Here is a 13,638-nt window from a genome sequence, read left to right on the forward strand (position 1 = left end):
CACTAAGCAACTATAGTAATGATGTCAATTTCATATAAGGAAAGATCCTAAGCTATCAGGCATCATGTAATCAGGAAACTCTATAATGCAATTCCTGAAGATCCCTAGCCTATCACTAGTATATTGTTCTAACATATCACAATATCAATAACAATGTGGTATTTAGGGTCTACTTACTGGCTCCGGCTGATCGTACACCTTGCATCCTCCTCGATTTTGAAAACTATTTGAAAAAAATTATTTAAAAATCTTTTCCCTTAGTTTGAGACTGTATTTGTTGGATTAGGTGTCTAAGCCCATAACTATAATTGGTATGTACTTGACCTGATGACAGCATGGTCCATTTGGGTTGTAACACTCTGGAACAATTTGATATGATGGATACTTGAGAAAGCGGTTATTGTGATTTATTAATATATTATAAGTATAATATTTTAATTGAGAAATCACATTATTTAATTAGTATTGATAAAGAATTAATTTGGTATTAATTTAGTGATCAAAAGAAACTAATTAAAGTTAAAGGGACTGATTAGGTAAATCAATAATTCTTCTAGTTGGACTCATGACTCATATTGACTAGGGTTGGACTAAACTTACATGAAAGTCCATGAAAGGTTTAGCCCAAAAGGCTTATGTAATATGAAAAGTCATTAGGGTTTGCATGGTTGTTATCCTAAGCTATATAAGAAGACCCTAACACCTAAAATCGGTTACCTCATGCACACTAAGAGTTGCTAGCCGATTTTGAGCTCCCAAGCTTCTCTCTCAAGTCCATTCTTTTGTTCTTGGTTTGTTATAAGACATTTGAGGCATCACACTTGAGGTTCTAGGCTCCTAAAGGTCAAAGACAAGCAAGCTACTACACAAGTTAATCCTCTAACTGTTTTTTATGATTCAAATGTTGCCTTGTATTCTAGTTTAGGCTTTATACTTTGGAAAAACAATGTTGCATGTATAATTATAGAAAACTTAGATCCAAAGCATTAGGGTTGTATGTGCACCATAGGAATGTCAGAGTACATAAAACCTATCAGTGGTATCAGAGCCTAGGATGTTTTTCTATTATATTGATGCAAATGTGTGATTTTCAAAGTTGGAAAAATTAATTTTTTGGCCACTTTCTGATGAACTCGACAAGTCCATATATGGACTCGACGAGTTGGATGAGTTTTTCCATGAACTCGACGAGTCCAAAGCCTGGCTCGACGAGTTGGCTCATCTGGAGGCAGATTTTTTGAGTTTTTGGCCTGTTTTGGATTTGAATCATTACCACAAATTGTTTTGGTTCATAAAATTTGATTTTAATGATATGGTAATGTTTATCCCCATCCAAAAACATGAAGTTTGTCAAATTATAAGATAACTACTTGTTTTTGTGAAATACTTGTTATTTGTAAAATTTGAAACTATCTTGAATATGAATCAAATTAGGTCAAATTGGTAAATGATCATCATATCATAATTAGACTAGTTAATTTGATCCATATGTGTTCTTGAAGAGTTCCATAACTTGTCCTCAAGTTATGGAATATGAAAAGTCATTATATATGAAACCATTAACTAATGTAAGTTATAGAATTCTAAGAGTCTTGGAAGGTTTCATAACTTGTACATATGTTTGGAATTGGAAAGGTCTCATTCATGGAACATAAAAGTTCATAAGTTATGAATTTCAAGAGTTTTGACAAGTTACAAAACTTGCCCTCAAGTTTTGGAACTTGAAAAGTTACATTAATAAAACTTTAATTCCAAACCCTAGAAATTCAAAAGTTTAAAATTCAACCCTTATACTATTATAATATTAAAGTTTAATACTTATATATATATATATATATATATATATATATATATATAACACAAGTCAGTCTTACCGTTAGTAGGCCTCATTCACGAAGCCGGTCTATAAGGGGGTATAAGGTTACTGCCTATAAAATGGTGGGTTAATGGGTGTCCACTCTCACCCACCGCTTCGTTGACTGGTGGAGGGTCGTTAGCCGAACGGGTAGGATAAGACATTAATTCTCATTAATAAGTATAACGATAATTATTAAAGTAACTAAACTTTTATAAATTCCCAATCTGAGTTACTTTAGGAAAAATGTGAAAATGGTGTTATTCCATGAAATTGCACTTTGCACCTTGTTAAGTTGTTAGTGGAGCATGTGTGGTTAACCAGCATACTAATTTGGGACTGACAATGTGTGGCAAAGGGTAGTTTGATGTTAATCATGGATCAATGGAGCGTGTGTGGTTAACCGGCACATTGATTAGGTGATTTGTAACATTAAGTGTACCAAGCTAATGTGCATGGTTATTCACACCTTGTTTGTGATCCTCGGCATCCCAGTCACAAACTTGAAGGGCATAATCAAGATTTAAACATGCCATTGAAAAAGTTCAATGAATCTCAAAATAATCTAGGAATTTCAATTCATTTAAAGCTTAATAATCAATTTCCTTTTTCATGGTGGAAATTGGTAAATCGTCATTTACCTACCTTCAAATATTTTGCAATTGGATTACGGCATCCCTCTTCTGAATTGTAAAATATTGTGTTGGGTCGTAGCCTTAATATCTCATTTTGGGTGTTATATTAAGGATCCATTATCTAATCTAAACTTCCTCTTTCTTTTCAGATGTCTTCCAACACTGCTTCAATCTCAAGTGCTTCTGGCTCTTTCTCCCACATGAACCTATGTGGGAGGGTCATATTTGATGGATCGAATTTCAATGATTGGATTCGAAACATCCGAATGGCCATTCGCTGTGAGGACAAAGAATATGTCCTAGATAAAGAGCTTAAGGAGATTGATGAATCTACCGCTACTCCTGAACAGATTGCTGAGTTCAAGACCCATGAGAGGGACGCGGCAAAGGTATCGTGTATAATGATAGCTACCATGACTGCTGAGCTCCAGAAGTCCTATGAGGACTTTTGGCCTTATGAAATGCACTAGGATTTGATGGAAAGGTACCATCAAAGTGCTCGGCAGGAGAGATATGAAATCATAGCCTCCATGATTACTACAAAAATGAAGGATGGAGAGTCTATCACGGCCCACTTGTAAAAGATGCAAAAGTTTGTGGACCGCTTGCTAAAGTTGAATGTCAATTTTGATGAAGAATTGGTAATTGACATTATCCTACACTCTTTACCTCCTTGTTATGGTCAATTCCATATGACTTATCATATGAACATGGAGGAGGTGACTTTAAGCAAGCTTCAAGGTCTTTTAAGGACTGCTGAAAGTAGTCTTAAAGGAAAATATATTGTATCTACTCGTACGACTACTGACCCTATCCTGGCAATTGCACATGGAAAGGGAAAGAAGAGGAAGACTCCTTCCAAGAGTCATAAGGGAAAGTCCCATGTTGGATCCTCCTCTAGTGGAACCAAAGTTGGTTCTGTCACACCCTCTTCCAACCCAAAGGAAGCGGAGTGCTTCCATTGTCATGATAAAGGGCACTGGAAGCGAAGCTGCCCCAAATACTTGCAGGACATAAAGGATGGGAAGATCAAACCCTCCTTCGTAGGTATTTATACTAATCTGTCTAATAACTCATCACATGCTAATTCTTGGGTCCTTGATACAGGATGTGGTTTACACATTTGTTCTGATTTGCAGGGTCTAAAAAGAAGTAGGGATGTGGAGCACGGGAAAATAAACTTAATCATGGGGAATAGGGGAAAGTCGCCTGTCACCAAGAGTGGAGTTTATTCTTTATTGATTAGTAATGGTTTAAAATGAGATTTGAATAATTGTTGCTACACGTCTTATATGGCGAGAAATATTATTTCTTTTCACAGTTTGTATGAACAAGGTTTTACCTTTTCTTTTAATAATGAAATTGGTAGTATTAATGCTTATTATAATGGTGTATTTTATTTTTAAGCATTACCTTGTAATGTCATATATGAAACTGTGATGGTTGTAGATAACTTAGGAAATAATGTGTTGCATATCGATTCATCCAATGATTTGGATAAAGCATGCTTATGGCATTGTCGTCTTGGAAATGTTAACAAGAAGCGCATAGCCCAACTCCAAAAGGATGGAGTCTTGGAGTCATTTGACTTAAAGTCGGATGACACTTGTGAATCGTGTTTACTTGGAAAGATGACAAAGTCACCCTTCACTGGCACTTGTGCAAGGGGTGAGGGTCTGTTGGATCTCATACACACCGATGTGTGTGGACCCTTCAGAACCGCCGCAAGGGATGCTAACCGCTTCCATGTGACTTTTATAGATGATTATAGTAGATATGGGTATGTCTACTTAATCAAGAATAAGTCAGAAACTTTTGAAAAGTTCAAAGATCCTAAGCAAGAAGTGGAGAATCAGCTGGGCAGGAAGATAAAGATGATTCGATCCGATCGAGGAGGAGAGTATCTTAGTATCGGGTTCCATGACAATCTTAAGGAATGTGGAATTGTTTCACAATTGATGCCACCTAGGACACCACAGCTTAATGGTGTGGCTGAGAGGCGCAATCGAACCTTGCTATACATTGTTCGTTCCATGATGAGTCGAGCTTCGTTACCTATCTCATTCTGGGGGTATGCCTTAGAGACTGTCGGCCATATCCTTAATCTAGTCCCAAATAAAAAGGTTTCCAAAACACCTCACGATATGTGGACAGGGAAGGTACCCTCATTGGCATACATCAAAGTTTGGGGTTGAGATGCTTTTGTGAGAAAAGAAACTCACGACAAGCTCGAACCTTGAAGTGAGCAATGTATTTTCATCGGCTACCCACAGAAATCCTTTGGATATCTCTTCTATAGACCGAGTGACAATGTTGTCTTCGTTGTGAGGAAATGAGTCTTTCGCAAGAGAGAACTTATATGCCAAGAGGACAGTGGGAGGCAAATTGACCTTGAAGAGATTCAAGAGTTAAGCGATGAAGGAACCTCAAACACTAGCGCTCAACCCGAGGAGGAAACTCCTGTTGAACCGATTGACGAGTCCTTACCTCTGAGGCGTTCCAGTAGAGTTAGACAGACACCTGAGTTTTATGGTTTTCATATTACTTCTGAGGGTGATACATTTATCAGTGATAGTACACTGGTAAATTTGGATGAACCTAACAACTACAAGGAAGCCATGGCAGGCCCTGAGTCTGCAAAATGGAAAGAGGCAATGGACAGCGAGATTCAGTCCACGTATAACAATCAAGTCTGGAACGTGGTTGACAATGTACCAGGTCGAAAAACAGTCGGGTGCAAATGGATCTTCAAGAAGAAGATCGACATGGATGGGAAAGTACACACATATAAGGCACGATTGGTTGCGAAGGGCTTCACTCAAACTCCTGGAGTTGACTATGATGAGACCTTCTCACCAGTGGCTAAGATCAAATCTATAAGGGTTATGCTAGCCATAGCTGCATTTCATGATTATGAAATATGGAAAATAGATGTCAAAACCTCTTTGCTTATTAGGAAGTTGGCTGAAGATGTTTACATGAATCAGCCAGAGGGTTTTGTCAATGCAATGTACCCTAATAGAGTGTGTAACCTTGAGAAATCCATTTATGGATTGAAACAAGCATCTAGCATATGGAATATTTGTTTCGATGAGAAAGTCAAAGAGTTTGGCTTTTCGAGAAGCGAGGATGAGTCTTGTGTATATGTCAAAGCTAGTGGGAGTATAGTTAGCTTTCTCGTGTTGTATGTGGATGACATACTGCTCATAGGAAATGACATTCCAACCTTGCAGGAGGTTAAGTCCTGGCTTGGGAAGTGTTTTTCTATGAAGGACCTTGGAGAAGCTGCTTACATTCTAGGGATAAGTATATTGAGAAACAGGAGTAAAAGACTAATAGGACTTAGTCAAAGTACCTACTTGGACAAGGTGTTGAAACGTTTTAGCATGGAGAATTCCAAGAGAGGACACTTACCAATCCAGAGCAATACCAAACTAAGTAACACTCGGAGTCCGAGTACAGAGGCTGAGATAGCAGAAATGAGTCGATTTCCATATGCATCCGCAATTGGCTTAATCATGTATGCTATGACATGTACTCGCCCTGATGTGGCTTTTACTTTGAGCATGGTCAGCAGATATCAAGGGAACCCTGGTAAAACTCACTGGACTGCGGTAAAGAATATTCTTAAGTACCTACGGAGGCCTAAGGACTGGGTCCTTACCCTCGGTGGGAGTGATGACTTAAGAGTAACAGGGTATAGTGACGCCAGCTTTCAGACCGACGGAGATAATTTCCGCTCTCAGTCGGGCTGGGTATTTACCCTTAATGGAGGAGCAATAAATTGGAAAAGTTCCAACAGGAAACTGTGGCTGATTCAACGTGCGAAGCAGAGTACATAGCAGCAAGCGAAGCAGCAAAGGAACCAATATGACTGAAGAACTTCATTGGAGACCTTGGAGTTATACCAGTTGTAAAGGAGCCTATGGATATTTTCTGTCACAATGAAAGTGTAGTTGCCTTAGCCAAGGAACCAAGGGATCATGGCAGATCCAGGCACATCGACAGAAAATATCACTTTATAAGACATCAAGTGGAAGAAGGAGTACTCGTAGTGAAGAGGATATCGTCAGAGAAGAACCCAGCAGATCCGCTTACAAAGGGACTCAGCAGGGAAAAGCACTTGCTGCATGCAAGGTGTATTGGGCTGAAGGAAGATATTAGTTTTAATGATTAGATAGATATTTCGAAACTTGTAATATCTAAAATGTAATTAACATTTGATGATGGAGTAAAAGGAGTTTTATTTATAAGTAAAGTTACTGTCTTGTGTCAATTATTTACTATTGTTTCATTTTGCATGTTTTGACTTCCAGAATAATAAGATTATTCAAACTCAGTCGATCATACTTTGGAAGTAGGTTATGTAAGTAGACTGTCATGAATGGGTTTGTAAGATTGTCTAAGGAGTTAGATATTGCAAAGGTTTGCTACAACATTTATGAGTACTCTTGAAATAAGATTTGAGTATTGGATCAACCCACACTCGCATGAATCACTTCATGGAATTTATCACGAGTGATTGTGAGATGATAATATCGTATAATCTTCAAACCAAGATATATGAGTTAGCAATTATTAGTTGGTTGTACATTGACAGTGTGAAAACGCATCAGTAACTCGATACAATAAAATGTGTTGTTGTGTATGATTTAACTAATAGTTAGTGCTAGCATATAAGTCAAATTTTATCTGTTCCTTTTATCCTAAGAGAATTAAAAGCGATATTTTGGGCCCCTCGATGATTTTTTTTGACTTATGTGTCGGGCCCGGTCTGGACTAAATTGATGTGTTCAATTAAGTTCTGTGTCAAACAAATCAGAAATCGGGAAACAAACTGCTGGACAATAAGTATGACTATGTTCCATGTATTTGTCTGCATGATATCTTGAAGAACAGAGGATTATATGATCCCTTATCTAAATGGCGCGTCCGGATTCGACATTGGCTTTTAGAGAGCTACGATTGCTACTTGGGTTCTGAAGCTATATTGGCAATTATAGTTATTAGACTTATCCAAGTGGGAGACTGTTGGATTAGGTGTCTAAGCCCATAACTATAATTGGTATGTACTTGACCCGATGATAGCATAATCCATTTGGGTTGTAACACTCTGGAATAATTTGATAGGATGGATACTTGATAAAGAGGTTATTGTGATTTATTAATATATTATAAGTATAATATATTAATTGAGAAATCATATTATTTAATTAGTATTGATCAAGAATTAATTTGGTATTAATTTAGTGATCAAAACAAAACTAATTAAAGTTAAAGGGACTGATTAGGTAAATCAATAATTCTTCTAGTTGGACTCATGACTCATATTGACTAGGGTTGGACTAAACTTACATGAAAGTCCATGAAAGGTTTAGCCCAAAAGGCTTATGTAATATGAAGAGTCATTATTATTTGCATGGTTGTAATCCTAAGCTATATAAGAAGATCTTAACACCTAAAATCGGTTACCCCATGCACACTAAGAGTTGCTAGACGATTTTGAGCTCCCAAGCTTCTCTCTCAAGTCCATTCTTTTGTTCTTGGTTTGTTATAATACATTTGAGGCATCACACTTGAGGTGCTAGGCTCCTAATGGTCAAAGACAAGCAAGCTACTACACAAGGTAATCCTCTAACTGTTTTTTATGATTCAAATGTTGCCTTGCATGCTAGTTTAGGCTTTATGCTTAGGAAAAACAATGTTGCATGTATAATTAGAGAAAACTTAGATCCAAAGCATTAGGGTTGTATGTGCACCATAGGAATGTAAGAGTACATAAAACCCATCAGGATTCACAGGAGTGTTCCTCCAATTCACTCAAACCAAGGCTCTCATTCCAACTTGTAACATCCATAAAATTCATGAAAATTTTGAACTTTTTAAACAACCCAAAATCATCATTGTTTAAAAAATTGTTTTCAAAACATATCTAATATCAGAGTTTTCCCAAAATCATAAAACCAAACATGAGGAGATGCACGATCAGGCCTTCGGCTTTCCGCGATCCTCTGAGTACCTAAAACATAACCCAAAACTGTAAGCCCAAAGCTTAGTAATCTCCCCCAAAATACCAACACGCTGACAAGTATCACATAAACAAAACAGCATACTATGGGTCCAATCAACCATCGGGTTGGAATACCCCAGGCCCCTCAACCATCGGGTTGGAATGCCAACGTACTATAGGTCCAATATGTTGGATTAGGTGTCTAAGCCCATAACTATTTTGGTATGTACTTGACCCGATTATGAACATGGTCCTTTTGAGTTGCCTTCACTCATGCAACTTCATAGGATGACAAGAGGTGAGAGAGTAGAATTTATTATATGAATACTAAATTCGTAGTCAAAATGGTTTTATTAATAAATTACAAGATTAATATATTATTTGGAAATCATATTATTTAATTAGTACTGATCAGAAATTAATTTGGTGATCAAAAGAGACTGATTAAATAAAGGGGGACTGATATCGCAATTATTTGATAGTTGCTAGTTAGGCTATGGATTCCTAATAGAAAGGGATTGGACGAAATCTATGGAGAGTCCACAAAGATTTCGTCCAAGGGCTTTCTAGATGGGCTCCATGGATTGCTTAGGGCCTAAGCAGAGAATTAGGGTTTCCAGCTGAAACCCTAGCAGCCCACACAACTATAAATAGATCCTCATACATGAGGATTTCGGCCTATGTGTTTTAGAAGGAACCCTAGCCGATTTCCTCCTCTCTCCTAAGTCATCTTGTTGCAAGAGTGTTTGTGATTCCATTAGAGGTGCAACATTTGAGGAACTAAGCTTTCAAAGGTCGAGGAGTTCTTGTTATTACTACATAACAAGTTGAGGTAATCATTCTAACTTGTTTATTATGTTAATTTCGAAATAAGCATGCTAGATTAGGGTTTATTGCTTTGGTACTCAATGTTGTTATGTTCATATTAGAAAACTTAGATCAAAGCAATTAGGGTTGCATGAACACCATAGGAATGATGTTATGCTCATAATCCATCAGTGGTATCAAAGACTAGGTCGTTTTTCTCGTTGAATAGACGCAAAAGTAAACTGCCAAAAGATAAAAAAAAAATCGAATTTTTTGCTGTCTGCGAAGCCGACTCGGCCAGTCCATTAGTGGACTCGGCGAGTTGCTTGAACTTGGCGAGTCCATCAGTGGACTCAGCGAGTCCAAGGTGCTGTTGACGGGATTTTCGATTTTTGAGCAGATTTTGTGAAGGATAATTACCAAAACCCGTTTTTATTGCCTAAAATCGTTTTTTATGTTTGGAATGATTATCCTTATCAAAATAAATGGTTTTGGTTAAATATGGATAATATAGGATTATTATGATTCAAATATTTGACCTAGTAAGTTTGAAAAGTTTCAACTTACACCCTTTAGGTTTTATAATTTAAATTTGAACTTAAAAGTTTTAATTTTTGAAATTTAAATAGTTAAACCCTAACATTTTGAAAGGTTTCAAAATTTGTCCTCAAGTTTTGGAATTTAAAATTTAATTAAAAGGTATTAATTTTAAAAAATTAAATTCTAGAACCCTAGTATTTTGAATAGTTCAAATTACACCCTTATGGTTTTATTAATTTGATTAAGAGTTTAATTAAAAGAGATAATTAATAAATCCATAATTATATGGTTTAAGTTAATTAAATTAAAAGTCCAATTTATTAATAGATTAAACCACTAAGTATTTTAAAAGTGTAAAATACACCCTTATACTATATAAAATTAAAAGTTTAATATTATATATGTATAAGTAAATGTCAATCTTACCGTTAGTAGGCCTCATTCACGAAGTTGGTCTATAAGGGGTGTTTAAGGAAGCGGCCTGTAAAATGACCGTCATTGGGTATCCACTCTTACCCACCTCACCCTTGACTAGTGGAGGGTCATTAGTCGAACGGGTAGGATAGGACACAAACCTTCCATTATAAGTATAATGAAATACTAAGTAACTAAACACTTTTATAAATTCTCAAATATTAGTTACTTTAGGAAAAATGTGGAGTTGGTGCTCATCAATGAAATTGCACATTGCACCTTGTTGGTCGTTAGTGGAGCGTGTATGGTTAACCGGCACACTAATATGGGACCAATAAAGGATGGCAATGGGTAGCTCGTAGATTATCATAGATCAATGGAGCGTGTGTGGTTAACCGACACATTGATTAGGTGATAGACATCTTCGAGAGTACCAAGCTAATTTGCATGGTTATCCACACCTTGTTTGTGATCCTCGGCATCCAAGTCACAAACATGAAGGGCATAATCGAGATTACACATGCCATTGAAAAGTTCAATGAATCTCAAAAGATCTAGGAGTTTCAATTCATTTAAAACCTAATTTTCAATTTTCGTTTTTCATGGTGGAAATCAGTAAATCGTCATTTACCTACCTTCAAATGTTCTGCAGCCGGATTACGACATCCCTCTTCCGAGTTGTAGAATATTGTGTTGGATCCTAGCCTTGATATTTCATTTTGGGTGTTATATCAAGGATTCTTATCAACTAACTTGAATTTCTCCCGTTTTGTAGATGTCAAAATCTAACATCTATGGTCTTCCCGAATCATTTGGAAAAAGCTTTCCACATGAAGATGATGTTCCACGATTGGATCGTGGAAATGGAAATCATGCTTCACTTCCTCCACCTCCTCCAATAGTTCTCTCTGACCCACGTGTTCGAAGACTTGAAAAGTTCAAAGTCACTCAAGCCTTATTGGCAAACAAACACGAAGATGGAAAGTCTGTATGTGCTCATGTCTTGGATATGAAGTTGCATATTGATAGATTGGGAATGTTGGGTGTCGAAGTCTCTAGGAAGCTGGTTGTTGACTTGGTTCTTCAATCACTTGCTGACTCATATAGTGAGTTCATTAGAAAGTACTATATGATGGACCACGACGTGACCCTTAATTATTTGACTTATTTACTTATTGCTGCCGAATAAGAAATGATTTGGTGCATTGGTCAAGCAAATTTTTCTGGTAGATCAATCTCCCAAACTTCCATGGACATTGACAATGGAAACATTGGAAGTCCAGAAAAGTCTTCTCTTCCCAATGGAACGTGATCGGCCAAGGTCAAACCGTTTGACCGGATGGTAAAGAGAAAGGCTGAATCTGACATTGTCCCATGTATTGTTCCAAAAGAGTCCACTTGTTTCTACTACCAAGAGAAGAGGCATTGGTTGCGAAGCTGCCATATTTACCTGAAATATCGCGAGGATGGGAGAGTCAAGATGTATGACTGTGCTTCAGGTAAAATTCACTATCTAACTCTAGTAAGTTTCTTTTGTAGATTCTTAATACATGATGTGATAAGATTGCATTTTGATGTTTTGTAGGATCAAAGAAAGGAAAGGAAACTTAAAGGAAGAAGTGAGCTGAGTCTGATCACGAAGAAATGGATTTCGATCGCATGGTTCGAAGATCGGATTTTTGAGCTGCTACTTAGAGTTATGAGAGATTTCTTAGGAATATGTAATAGCATAGTTTTCATTTGAATTTGCGTTGTAAGGACAAGTTTTCCGCACCTTTTTATTAATAAAATAAATTTTGAGTTTTGTCTTATTTATATATCCTTCCAATATCATTTGTGAAAATCGATTCTTGTGTGTTTCTATTATAAGAAATATTAAGTGGATGTGATTCTTAGTTATGTTATTTATGATAGTGTCGTAATTTTCTAAGTAAGGAAAGATTCCCATCGCCTAAGTTTCAATTGGACAGAAGTTTGGAATCATATAATTGAAGTCATGTGATGTATGGAAATCTTGGTACTTTTGAAAATTAAGACTAATTCCTTGTTCTCACAAGCATGAGAATCAAGTGAAGGACTAAAGGATCTAGTACGCAATGTTATGTACTGGTTAAGTCCACCACAAATAACAATTAGATTATTCGTCATGATTTACTAAAAGTCTAGTAAATGTGGTTATGCTTACAAGATTAAGTGTAATTCTGAATCATTGAAAAGTTTCAATGAATGGCAGAACGAATAAGAAGAATCAATTGGGCAGAAAGATAAAAGTTTTTCCAATCTGAAAAGATGGGAGAGTACTTTAGTATCATATTTTATGATCGTCTCATTGATTATGAAACCATATAACAATTGATCCTCTAAGTAAATCTTAGTGCACTAGTATGGCTAAGAAGAGGAATCAGTAATTGTTGAAATGGTTAAATCAAAAGGTGTATCATACTTCGTTCCAAAATAAAGTCTTAGAGTCGTACTCCAAGATTGTGACTTGAGTGAAATCATCTTAAGAAAAGGTTGAAGAACACTCATCAAATGTGGAGTAGAAAAGTTTCTTACTCTTGTACATTTGAAATTGGTAAGTAGTGATGTCTTGGAAAAGACAAAGACCAACTAGGACCAATTATGTGAAGTGTTTATCTTGATAAGAAACCGCACTAACCCTTGAATATTTGTTTGACGAGAAATGCTTCTTGACAAAAGAATCTTATATTTCAAGAGATCAGTGGGAGTCTTAAAGATCTTGAAAAGTTTCAGGAACTAATAAAGAGTAAACCTATTGTTAATCACTAGTTGACACAATTTTGTTTCTATGCCATTCCAGTAAAGTTACTTATGCATATGAGTTCTACGAAATCTCAATTGACTGCAAGCACCTTGTTCAATGAAAGTGCATTGACTAGTACAAGTGAGCTGCTAAATAACTTGGAAGCAATGGTGGGACCCTTGATGGCAAGATATTAAGATTGAACAAGTTCTATCCATAAGAGTTTGGATTTGTCACAAACATTATTTTATGATTATGGTTATGACAAATTAACATGGATAGGAGCACATACATCATAAAGTCTAAGTGTCATAAGGTTTCTCTTCGTTTCATGAAAATGATTATGAGCAAACGCTTTCACTAAGAGAGATTGTAACACCCCATTTATTAAATAAATAAATAGATAAATTAATGAATGAATATTAGCCTTAAAATAAATAATTATATAGCAAGGTGTTGGTTTCGAGGGTTAATTGTTACAATTTTAAAGGTCGGGAGTTAAAAGTATAAGTTCAGGATTAAATTAAAAAGGATTTCGGAAGTCAGGGCGCGTTTGGTGATTAATAGACTTAAATTGAAAAGATTTGGAGGCTTAAGGGGCTTATTGGTAATT

The sequence above is a fragment of the Lactuca virosa genome, chromosome 8 (assembly GCF_052849685.1).
Source record: "Lactuca virosa cultivar CGN04683 chromosome 8, Lactuca_virosa_CGN04683_v6, whole genome shotgun sequence".
In the NCBI taxonomy this organism is placed as follows: domain Eukaryota; kingdom Viridiplantae; phylum Streptophyta; class Magnoliopsida; order Asterales; family Asteraceae; genus Lactuca; species Lactuca virosa.